The sequence below is a fragment of the Triticum aestivum genome, chromosome 3B (assembly GCF_018294505.1).
Source record: "Triticum aestivum cultivar Chinese Spring chromosome 3B, IWGSC CS RefSeq v2.1, whole genome shotgun sequence".
NCBI lineage: Eukaryota > Viridiplantae > Streptophyta > Magnoliopsida > Poales > Poaceae > Triticum > Triticum aestivum.
The window spans coordinates 486,897,247-486,907,239 of NC_057801.1; positions in this window are offsets into that span (position 1 = coordinate 486,897,247).

Consider the following 9,993-nt stretch of genomic DNA (forward strand, 5'->3'; position numbering starts at 1 on the left):
TGGAGGAACTCATTGATCGGTGTGACGTCATCACCTCGGCTAGCATGGCAGGTTCGTTCAAGCCCATTCTTGACTCAACTAATAACATCATTACAAGGAACCCAAGAGTCAAGGAACGGTTTGATCTCCCCTATCTTCTTCGTCGTGACCCTGATGACCGGCGCCGTCATGACGGAGGCCTCGCCCTGTGCAAGTTGATGCCGCTTGACAATGATACGTATGATGTTAAGATGCCATCGCTTGAGGGCAAGGCCTGGGCAGGCACAAATGGAGATTGGGTTGTTTACATTGGGTCCAACTGCGAGTGGGAACTTGTGAATGTGTACACTCATGACCGGGTTCCACTTCCAAAAATCTCAGCAGACCGCCCAGAGGTTGAGCACACCGGTATTGTACGCACGTTCAAATACAATCATGGTGACTGTCTTCTACGGAAGATAGCAATTTCTCGAGTCCCCACCCGCTCTTGGAATTACAACAACTATGAAGTTGTTGCCATCTTCGACAAGCTTGTTGCCGTCGTTGCTGGTTTGACTCGATGGCCATTGCTCAAAAATCAGTTTCTGTACACGGATGAGTACTGTGATGCAATTGAATACGAGGGCCTTGTGTTTGCTGCCACCACTCGTGGCACTGTTTTTGCATGGAATCGTTATGATTTTGGTACGTTTGTCTTCCACCGTAATTATAATTGTTTCATCCACATGCATGCGGGTTAGCAAGTTTCCCTTTACTAATTAACCTTCTTCTTGTGTTTCCATGGTCCTGTGAAAATTCCACCACCTATACTTGAAATTTTTTATAACCAAGGGGGAGATGACGATGGTGATGATCACGAGCATGAGGACGAGCAGCGCCCATATACTCGTTGGCGCCTAACAACTAATTCCGATGGATCACCTCTTCTCGTGTGTATACAGCCCACTGATGATGTTACTGCTAAGGAAGCAGGTGTAGTCTCCCATGGTTGCACTCTCCGGACCTATTCCAACACTCGTTGCATGGTATTCGGGATGGATACTAGTGTGCTAGCGCCAACACCTTCTCCCTGGTACAGAATTGATAGTCTTGGAGAAAACTCGCTCTTCCTTGGACAAAACTATCCGATGATGGTGAAAGGCGATCCAACTGTTGTTGACACAACGTTACTAGCACCATTTATGAGAAGCAACTGTGTCTATACCTCGGACATTTGGGTGGTTCCCCACCCTGGTACTGATATAGTAGGCCGCTTCAGCCTGGATGATCAGTCCTGTGTTGGTCTCGAGATCGACAATAGATGCCCCGTCCCAGAGAATCACTTGTGGTTGAAAGCAAGCGTTTCCAACGCCGAGGAATGGTTGAAGTGAAGTTCATTTCATTGCTTGTTATTTGTTGTGTGGTGAAAACTTTAGTATTTATAATGTATCCTCATTGTCGATGTGGGTTGATGACCTGTTGTATGTAATAAAATGATATGCCTGTGATAAACTTACTAAATTTATGAATGGCTTTCGAGTTGCTTCTGTGAGTGAGTGGTGCGACGAGGCAAAAAAATATTTTCCGAATACATAATTGTACGTGCATTGCAATAGGTTATCGGATGAGGCCAATCATCAACAATAGTAGTACACTATTTGTACTAGCTTCACATGCTTCGCGCGTCATGTGGGTGTTTTTACTGTAGCCATACGTAACCAGCACCTCGAATCCTCGATACTACTAGTACTATATACTACAGTAAGTAGTAGGAGTAGTAGGGTGGCATGGGCCAGAACAAGCATTCACGTCCAGTAGTACGACACACGCCACTAGCACGACTTCCATCTGACACCAAATTTCTTGGAGTCCATGCTAGAGCAATCTCTTCAACCTCATCGTTTCTCTAACTCAGCCATCGTGTGGCGGGCGAGGTGGGGGTTTGCCGATAGTCGGTTTCCTCAACTGCGGTCCCACTTGTAAGGCCAACTCCAACGCTCTATCAATATATGGATGTACTCTTCTTCCCAATACAAAAACTTGCATCCATTCTACTCCCTCCTTGCACAATACATGGCTTCTACACATGTATCTAGACATGTTTGTCAAAATATATATGTATCTAGACATGTTTTATTATATAGGCACATCCATTTTTGGACAAATGGAAGTCAAGTATTTTGGAACGGAGGGAGTACACAATAAAATTTTTAAGTTAGCACAACTAGTCTAATCCGAGAGCACAACCGAAGATTTGGTCGGGTTCTTCCTCCTTTTGCCGACACATGGGACATCCAGCTCCAGGTCGTGTCATGAAAGAAAATATAGTGGTAGTTGATAAGTTGAAGCCACGAGATGTGCATCTTGGGTTAAACTGTAAATAAAATCTTACTACTCTTGAGTAACTCCAAAAGCAGCCACCGAAGATCTTTCTTGGATTTGTTTTTCGTGACCTGCACGTCGAGGTGAAAGATGTGCAGGTTCAGTGGGTCCTCTTGCATTTTCGCTGACATGTGGGGCCGCATGTGAGCAAACAGATGATGGGCTCCGCGCGTCCGCTGGCTGGCTGAGAAGAGAGATAGAGGAGTGCAGAGCACGGACTACAGGAAATTTGTTCTACGTAACCAGCACCTTGATATTCGCGTGTGGTTGTTTCTAGAATAAAAAAAGGAGATACCTCTACTTATGTTACTCCCACTACGCCTAGCCTAATGTTACTAGGTGACCTTGCGCCTGGCTCTTCACCTCTTCCGGAAGTCGATGGTTCTACAGTAGTGCTTCTGGCAATCTGACACCAAATGAACTGTTGCACGTCCACCGCTTGTAAGCAAAAGTTTCTCCTCGTGCTGCGAGCCACCACGCACGCGTTGGTGAGGGAGAAGGCGTAATCAAGCTTCTCGTCGTTCTGCAAGTTGACGGGACACATCAAAGTTATTTACTAGTAGTATGTACTCTCTCCAAAATAGGGCTGACCATGTCATTGCTACCATCTCGTGCTCCGTCGTTGAGTACGTGCACTATTCACGTGCCATCGAGGAGAAAAAATATTGCGTAGGTGCCATCGAAGTGCACAACTCACTTACGGAAAAGAGTTTCCCCCCGCTTTCCTCCCCCCCCCGCACGACTCACTTACGCACTGCTTATCTAATTATCTCCATTTTCTTGCATGACACGTGCACCTTGATGCTAGATGTCTCGCGTGTTGGGAAAAGGATGAACAAAGCTCACGTAAAAGAAAAGAGTTGAAGAGCATAGATTCACGACGATCGAGGAGGAGCAAGGAACCTCGCGGTGGAGCGTCTGCAAGGAACCTTGCGCGTTTTCCCCTGTTTTTTGCCGCCTTCCCACCTATAAACAACTAAAAGAACATGAACTAGTCGCTAACCACTAGAAACGGTACATCAGGATGCTAAGTTGAAGATGTTTTATACTCCCTCCGTTCCCAAATATAAGTCTTTTTAGATATTTCAATAAGGGACTACATACGAAACAAAATGAGTGAATCTACACTCTAAAATATGTACACAAGCGAACGCACTTACTCCATCCGATCCAACTCATGCACATACGCGCACAACATGGAGCACACAACGCACGTACACAAGACGTGCATGCACACACGCTCGGCCGCAGAATGCACGTGAATAACACATGCATGCGCACACACTCGGCTGCATGGAGGCGTGCGCCATCCGCGGCAACGTCCGGCTCGTCGTGCTACAGTGAAGCTCACACGCACGGCGCATACACATCTCTTGCAGCACCTCTTTGCCGTCGTTGCTCAACTACTAGTCAGAGACGAAGACAACCACAGCCTCGGCCTTAGAGCTAGCACCGATGAAAAAACACGCACGCTGCACGCACACGAGCACATACGAAGTGCCCACAACGTGGTGGTGGTGCGTCCCCAGTTGCCTCTACTCCTTCTGCGCACGTTGTCTATCAAGGCGGCTGCATGCTAATGATGATGTGGGTGAGATCTTCTAGGACTCAGATGATGACGAGGAAAATGATGAGACACAAGGTGACGTACACCGTTAAGGTCCACTGTCAAGGGGGTGCTAGCAAGTGCTTAGATGTGCTTAGAGCGAGTACAATAGAGCTGAGTCAGCGGGCTATAAGGAATAAATAGTAGTATATTTCTGCTTAGTTGGAGGAAAGAGAAGAGGAGAGAGAAGGTAAGCGGACTCTTTGTGAAGAGCCAGCTCTAGCACGTGCTCTTAGGCACTTGGTAGTACATGTTGACTATAAGATGGGCTGTAGGCTTATAGCCAGCAGCTGGCTATACTATTAATGCTCTTTAGATGAGGTGCTAAGTGCATTAAATGGCTTAGTAACTCAAGTGTTCAATGCATAGGTGCTTAGTTTATTGGTGCCACATCATATTTTATGCCTACGTAGCAGGCTTAGCAGCTATACATGGTGGAGCACTGGGAGAGGCCAAGGCTGGTCATAGTGGGGAGTAACTTGTACTGTAACATATTACTATGTTACTCTAAACATCTCTATAAACCGGAAAGGAGGGAGTAGTAACATACACTAGTGTCATATGCAGAGTATGGGAGCACATGATATTTCCCCGTCCGGACCGATCCCAAGTTGGCTTCTCACCTTCTTGGCCCAACAAAAACCCCTCCCCCTCCCGCGCGCGCTTCCCACCTGGCGCCAGCTGAGCCCGCCGCTCCACATTAATGGCAAGTCAGGGCGACGCGACCTCTCACTGCTTCAGCTGTTGAAGCGGCGCGCCGACCGAGGGCACCGCCCGCTGCACGCTCGGCATTTCAGACTACACAGTGGATAGTAACTTTTAGAGCAAGTACTACTATAATTAGATGACATAAGCAGGCTATAAGGATTTAAATATAGTATTTGTGCTTAGTTGAAGGAGAGAGAAGAGGAGAGAGAAGAGAAGCGGATTGTAAACGTGTAACCGGTTGTACTCCAACATACTCTACTTTGTGAGACAAAAGGTGGGGCCATTATTAATGATATTGTATTTATACTAAAGGGACTAACGGACGCCTTAATTACTCCGTTTTTTTAGACAAACCTTGGTGGGGCTATTATTGACTTTTTTGAGCTATTATTGACTTGGACGTGCGGTTTGGGGGCCAAAGGCCTACTATTATACTCCGACCTGACATGGTCTACCCTAGCCGCCGCTGTATCATATGGTTTCGCATCGTTCTAGATCTTAGCACCGCCATGCAATTCTTCTCCAACCCTCCTTCCGGCGTGCACCGCGAGAAGGGACAGCAGTCCTCCGAACCTCGCCTTTCGTGATCCTATACGGGAGAGGGGCGATCAGGTTTTTGGGGAGCACACTCCTGTGACTGCTGCCAGCGATGACTTCCTCAACGACAGCCTTCTTCCCCGACCTCGGTAACCTCTTCATCAACGACATGAGTGACAACATCAACCACATAGGTTCTGCTCCCGCTGTACAGTATGTGATTCTGTCCTCCTGGTTTAGTCCGCATCATTACTTTGATGTTTGAAATTGTCGTCATGATCTATTTACTGCTCATTCGGATTAAATCTCATACTAAATTGCTCATATATTCAACAATCCAATCCAAAAACCTGATCACAGGCAATTTACTCCGAGTTGTTTTGCTACGCTTTTGAAGCCGCCTACTTTTAAGGGGGTGCAATATAAAAGGTGGCGCACAAGAGCAGTATATTGGTTTCAGATCATGTGATGCTATAACGCCACTAAGGGTAAGCCTGAGGGCGATCTTAATCCTACACAGCAGAAAGCTTTTCAGAACATGGATACCCTCTTCAAAGCCGCCCTGCTGAGTGTTCTTGATGATTCCATTGTGGATTCATATATGTTGTTTGACAGCGGCAAAGACATGTGGGCTACGCTCGAGGCCACGTTTGGGCCCTCGGGCGCTGGCAACGAGTTGTACGTCATGGAGCAATTCTGTGACTACAAGATGACTGATGAGCGCTCTGTTGTTCAGGAGACTCATGAGATACAGTCACTCTCTAAGGAAATTGAGTACTTTAAGTGTGTGTTGCCGGACAAATTTGTTGCTGGGACCATCATTGCCAAGCTTCCACCTTCGTGGAACAATTTTGCTACTTCTCTAAAAAACAAGAGACATGAGTTTTCTGTTTTGGATCTCATTAGCACTCTTGATTTTGAGGAGAAGGCGAGAGCAAAAGACACACGTGCTCGGGTCGCCGAGGGAGCTTCTAGCGCCCACATGGTACACGAGAACAAATTCCAGCCCAACCAGCCCCAAAACAACAAGAACAAATCTCAGGGGAAAGGCAAATTTGATGCAAAGAACAAGCCGTCACATTCTACCAACTTCAAGAAGAATTCTCATAACGGGAAGGGATACAAACCTCAAATTTGGTAGCACCACACAAAATTTATATGGCTGCATCTACCTGCTGTCAGCTAACCTCATGGTGCTCTAGGTATTCCTACATTCGTAACTAGGTACAATGACCACCGCAAGATGAAATTAGCTTATTCGTACGTTGACTTGCTGAATGCAGTGCAGAACGATCCTGTCATGTCTGGAGGAGCAAACAAGCAGTGCAGCCGAAGGTGGAAATCAACCAAGGACTTATGAAATTATATGTAATCTTCCTCAGGCAGGTCAGTATCCCCTTCGTCCAGATGATCGTGTTTGGTCATGCCGAGCAATTGATATGTGCTACTGTTTTGCAACACCGTTTAAGTATAGCTACTGTTTTCCTATCTTTTCAGATTCAGGACAATGAATAGGATATCAAGGGAACTGCACAATATGGACCCATGTTGAGTCATCTCTATTACCTCATGTGTTTGCTGCAAATGTGTCAGCATCAATTGCAAGATGAGGCAGCTAGATAGCTGTGGAGTTGCCAACATGCTCAACGTGCTCGCAACATTGAGAAGAAACAAGCATGCCCAGGAAATTAATGCATGCGCAGGGAGGCCCTTTGCTTAGAGAAGCATCGACCGATTTTCTTTATTTCCACACCTTCTCACAATTTTGTATACTGGTTATAGTATGGTGAATCATTGAGATGCATAGACATGCTGAACTTTTGTTCTTCTGAATGTTAGTTTAATGTGAGTGTCTGCATCCAGTATCGCATCCTCTAATTTGGTGGATGCACACAGAGAAAATAAATCTCCTTAATTTACTCCATAACCACCCTATTAAATAGGCCTAGTAACAAACCAGGCGCATGTAGTGGCCGACGGGCACATGCATCCTGCATGCATGGCCAGTCATGCAGCAACGCAAAAGAAGAGAGTGGTTCTTGGGAAAAAGCGAGTAGTTAGTGTAGCGTGCCTTATAAACACGAACAACTCGCTCTCCCGCTTTCGTCCCCCCACCCAATTCCCCCCACTCCCCAATCTTCCTCACTCGTCCAAAAAACCCCGCTCACCTTCTTCCTCACTCGTACAGAAAACGCCTGCTCCTCTTCTTCCACTCCTATAGAAATCCCCAGCCCTCCTTCTTCCCCACTCGCACTGCCACTAGGCTCGTCTCTGGCTACTCCGCTGAAACCCGTGAGCTCGGGGCGACGCCCACAAGGAAAATGGAGTCGGCTGGCCCCAGCGCCAAGAAGATCAGGCTCCCGCCAGCGACGACGCCGGTTGTAGATCCCGCACCCGGTAGCGCGGGGAGAAGCGGCGAGCCCCCCCCCACCCGGATCTGAGGAATAGGTAGAATCTCTGGTGGACCGCATCAGCAATCTCCCGGACGTCATCCTTGAGGAGATCATCTCGCTTCTCCCCACCAAGGATTGCTGCCGCGCACAAGTCCTCTCAACTCGGTGGCGCCCTCTATGGCGCACCGCGCTCCTCAATCTCGACTGTCATCAGATATCTGTCCTTCCTGAATTTGATCTCATTAGAGCCATCGTCTCTTCTCACCAGCAGGGCCCCGTTCAATGCCTCTGCATCCCGACAAGCTACCTACTGTCCATACCCGGCAAGGTGGACGCTTGGCTGACATCCCCTGAATTCGGAAAACTCCAGCAGTTTGAGTTCTACCATTACCACGAAAGTTCCATACCACGAACATACCAAGAATTCGTGCCCACACCACCGTTGTCCATCTCGCGGTTTTCCTCCTCTCTCCACACTGCCACCTTCGCCCGGTGCCATCTACCAGACGATCTGGTACAAATGCTTCGACTCCCACTGCTAAAAAACTTTCGCTTGTGGTGGTTTATCTGTCGGAGGCCTCACTGCACATCATCATCCACTCTAGTTGCCCTGCCCTGGAGCACTTGCTGATTGTTTTGGGAATAGAAATCGGTATCAGTTGTCTCCAAATAAAGTTGCCTCACCTTAAAAGCATTGGAATTTGTTTTAAAGGACAGCAGCTCATCATCGAAGATGCCCCTTCACTTGAAAGGTTGCTCCTTCATAGTTGTTATACACCTTCAGAAATAACTGTCGTCTCTGCGCCCAAACTGGAGACCTTGGGTGTAATTCGTGACCCGTTTAATAATCACAAGGAGTAGGTGTTTGGCTCCTCACTTTTTCAGGTACCGTATATTTTCATCTACACATTTGTCATCATATGCTGCATTTTTCCTTTGTGCGCATAAGTTTTATATCATCTTGGAGTACACTTTGGGTACTAATATTATGTTATATGCTCAATGAAGAGTTCATCCATTGATAGCCTATCAATGCTGCTGGATTCTGTCAAGATCATATATATCAGAATGTATAGTTTTGATCTGGACATAATTATTGTCTTGCTGCGATGCTTTCGATCTCTGGAGAATTTATACATAGAGGTGATGATTTCATGCACATTGAAAGCCCATATATATTGTACTAGAATTAACTGTTCAGCTGTCTTCGTGCTCCAGCCGCCGAAAGCAGCGCCGGTCGTGCCGCGTGCTCCTGCCTCCCGTGGCCGGCTGTGATGCCACGGAGGCCTCACCGCCCCCTACTACTCCCACTGCTGGCCAGGCCATCCCTCTACTCACCCACACCTCCTGTTATTCTACGGCGACGACAGCCTCACCCTCGTACTCCTCTTCGCGTGGGCAGCCACTGCTGTGTCTTCCCCGGCTCTGCGTCGTCCCCTTCCTAGGCCTCGCCGTCGTCCACCTCTGTGGTGCTCTCAGTGCGGCGTGGTCAATGTGGTCAACGACCGACTTCCATCGGAAGAGTACTGTGCGTGGAGAGGCTGACAGTTGGGTCCACGGCGGCCGCAAGGAAGTGCCTCCTTATTACGCGCAAAATAATTATTCCTCCACTTGACAGCGGGGACCCACCGGACGGGCCACCGTATTTCGCGAAAAAACGTTCCCCCCTGACTGTTGGGACCCACCAGCTACATCTTCGCACGCAACGAAGTGCGTCCGGGCAAAAAAAAAATGATTCGCCCCCCTAACTGCTGGGACCCACCAGCTACATCATCGCACGCAAGGAAGTGCGTCTGGGCAAAACAAAAAAACGATTCTCCCCCCTAACTGCTGGGACCCACCAGCTACATCTTTGCAGGCAAGGAAGTGCCTGACAGTCGGGACCCACCTGGTCGAAGCGTATGTAGCGTTGTCATTCTGGTCGCGAACGTGTACGTACATACTGGTCGTAGTAGAGGCGCGCACGTACACGTACGTACAATGGCGAGGGTGCAAGAAAGAAAATACGGCCACGTACACACATACGGGCAGGGTCTCGAACACCTACTCGCGCATACGTACATGGCTGGGTCGGAACGGAGAAACAGCGTCGTCGTCATGTTCATGGGGAGGCAACGGAATGTGTCGTGTTCATTGGGAGGCAACAGAACGCGTGGGAGCCAACCGGCTGGGTCAGAACGGAATGCGTGGTCATGTTCATCGGGAGGGCTTGGATGGAACATGCGATGGAAACAAGGCCTGGCGTACCGCACAACGGAGGAAACGGCCTTGTGTTCGACCAGCCACGTTCGAAACAGGGTCCTGTTGATCGGGAGGGGCCTGGCGTACTGCAAAACGGAGGAAACGGACCTCCTACGGTCGAAACGGGGGTCCTGTTGATCGGGAGGGGTGTGGCGCACCGCAAAATGG